Source organism: Pongo abelii, chromosome 19, assembly GCF_028885655.2.
Source record: "Pongo abelii isolate AG06213 chromosome 19, NHGRI_mPonAbe1-v2.0_pri, whole genome shotgun sequence".
NCBI lineage: Eukaryota > Metazoa > Chordata > Mammalia > Primates > Hominidae > Pongo > Pongo abelii.
Window position 1 is genome coordinate 22,464,657 of NC_072004.2, and position 2,715 is coordinate 22,467,371.

The following is a 2,715-nucleotide window of genomic DNA, read 5'->3' on the forward strand; positions in this document are numbered from 1 at the left end:
CCGCTGGCTGTCTCCCATGGCTCAAAACGCAGGAACAGAAAACATTTCGAATTGGGGAAACTCAGACAGCTACCGTATCCAAAAATGGTTAAGGTAAGAAAAAGCGGGGGCAGGAGGAGGTAGTAAGGAGGGGAAAAGAGAAAAATACGGGAAAAAAAAGGTAGAACACATCATAGCATCCCGTCTGTAAAGATAAAGATTGAATCGAGGCCGGGCGAGGTGACTCTCGCCTGTAATCCCAGCATTTAGGAAGGCCGAGGCTGGCGGATCACGAAGTCAGGAGATGGAGACCATCCTGGCTAACACGGTGAAACCCCGCTTCTACTAAAAATACGAACAAAACAAACATTAGGCGGCCGTGGTGGAACGCGCCTATAGTGCCTCGCACTACTTGGGAGGCTGAGGTAGGAAAACGGCATGAACTGAGCCGAGATCGCGCCACCGCACTCCATCGTGGGATGGATACAAGAAAGCGAAACCAAAACAATCAAACCACTTTTTCTTCTTAAACCATTGAAAGTATGAAACCCACTCAGACTGCGTCCTCTCCCTCTTACTCTCCGAAACGAACAGTAAGAACGATCATCAGAGGCAAATAGTAGTTGCAGAAAAGCAACACTGAAAGCCGGTTTCACGCTCAGGACAGGACGCGGTAGTTCTTCCTCGTGGTTTTCGGTACTCCCCACATTCAGAGAAACTTCTCTAGTAACGAACTATAGAAATGATCCCTGAAAGTATAGTCTTAACACAATTGCCCTAGCCTATGCTAGGTCCACATCCGCCGTACACTTTTAAGTGATGGCGAGACAGTTTCACTATTTCTGATTCCATTAGGAAATAAATAGGAAAATATATTAGCAATAACATCTTTTCGACTACTATCACTTAACAACACATTTTAACGTTTTAAGTGGAAACGTAATTTTAAAAAATTGTTTTAATTTAAAAAGTTTAAAAGCAGGCATGCTAAATTAGCATAATACGGAATGACAGCCAATCACAACCTGAATTTTTAAAACGGGAAGCGTTTCTCCTGGTGTGTTGCGCCGCCTGTAATCCGGTGATCCCGGTGTTTTGAGACCCCACGCCGCGGTCCAGGCAAGAGGATACTTTGTTCTATGAGTTCAAGACTAGCCTAGGCAATATAGCAGAATCCCGTCTCTACCAAGGGGGGAAAAATAAAAAATAAAAAATGAGCTGGGCGTGGGGGCACAGCCTGTAGTCCCAGCTACTGGGGAGGGTGAACAGGATGATCGCTTGAGCCAGGGAAGCTGGCTGAGTCCGAAGCTGCAGTGAGCTTTGATCGCCCCACTGCACCCCAGCGTGGGAGACAGTGAGATCTTGACTCTTAAAAACAATTTTTTTAGGGGAGATGGTATACAATAGACATAAAATGTACCATCTTAACCATTTTCCACATATACAATTCAGTGGCATTAAGTACATTCATGTAGCCTTTGGTATGTAACCATCACCATTATTTATCTCCAGAACTCTTTCGATATCCCAAACTGAAACTCTGTACCCAGAAAACAAACTTCCCTTTCCTCCCTCTGCCCAGAGCCTTTAACCACTATTCTACTTTCTGTCTCTATGAATTTGATTCTTGTAGGTACCTCTATAAGTGGAAACTTGCAATATTGTCTTTTAGTATCTGGCTTATTTCACTTATATTTGTTTTCAAGGTTCATTCATGTTGTAACATATTGCAGAATTTCACTCCTTTTTTAGGCTGGAGTGCAATGATGCATGACGGCTCACTGCAGCCTTGACCTCCAGGGCTCAGGTGATCCTCCCACGTCAGCTTCCTGAATAGCTGGGACCACAGGCACATGCCATCACACCCGGCTAATTTTTAATGTTTTTTTGTAGGGAAGGGGTTTCACCACATTGCCCAGGCTGATCTTGAACTCCTGGGCTCAAGGGATCCACCCGCCTAAGTCTCTCAAAGTAGTGGGACTACAGGCGTGAGCCACCACACCCAGCGGTTTTCTTTTTTCTTTTTTTTTTTTTTTTTGAGATGGAGTCTCACTCAGTCACCCAGGCTGGAGTGCAGTGGTGCCATCTCAGCTCACTGCAAGCTCCGCCTCCTGGGTTCATGCCATTCTCCTGCCTCAGCCTCCCGAGTAGCTGGGATTACAGGCGCTCACCACCATGCCCAGCTAATTTTTTTTTTTTTTGTATTTTTTAGTAGAGACGGGGTTTCACCATGTTAGCCAGGATGGTCTCGATCTCCTGATCTCATGATCCGCCCGCCTCAGCCTCCCAAATTGCTAGGATTATAGGCGTGAGCCACTGCGCCCAGCCACGGATTTCTTAATTACATTTTTGAACTGTTCCTTGCTAGTGTATAAAAACACAACTGGACCGGGAGCAGTGACTCATGTCTATCATCAGCACTTTGGGAGGCCGAGGCGGGCAGAACACCTGAGGTCAGGAATTTGAGACCAGCCTGGCCAACATGGTGAAACCTCATCTCTACTAAAAATACAAAAATTAGCTAAGCGTGGTGGTGGGCACCTGTAATCCCAGCTACTTGGGAGGCTGAGGCTGGAGAATCACTTGAACCCGGGAGGCCGAGGTTGCAGTGAGCCAAGATCCAGCCATTGCAGTCTAGCCTGGGCAACAAAAGAAAAACTCCTAAAAAAAAAAAAAAAGTCAACAACAAAAAAACACAACTGGTTTTTGTGAGTTGATCTTGTGTTCTGAAACTTT

The 2,715-nt window shown here is 45.7% G+C and overlaps 1 non-coding gene across 1 annotated transcript; it reads right to left on the bottom strand.

Moving 5' to 3' along the window:
* Positions 1 to 527: 527 nt before the first annotated feature.
* On the bottom strand, positions 528 to 744 carry LOC112131814 (small nucleolar RNA U3). The gene has a single exon (XR_002913720.2). It is a non-coding gene; the product is annotated as a small nucleolar RNA U3 (small nucleolar RNA).
* Between the last annotated feature and the right edge of the window lie 1,971 nt (positions 745 to 2,715).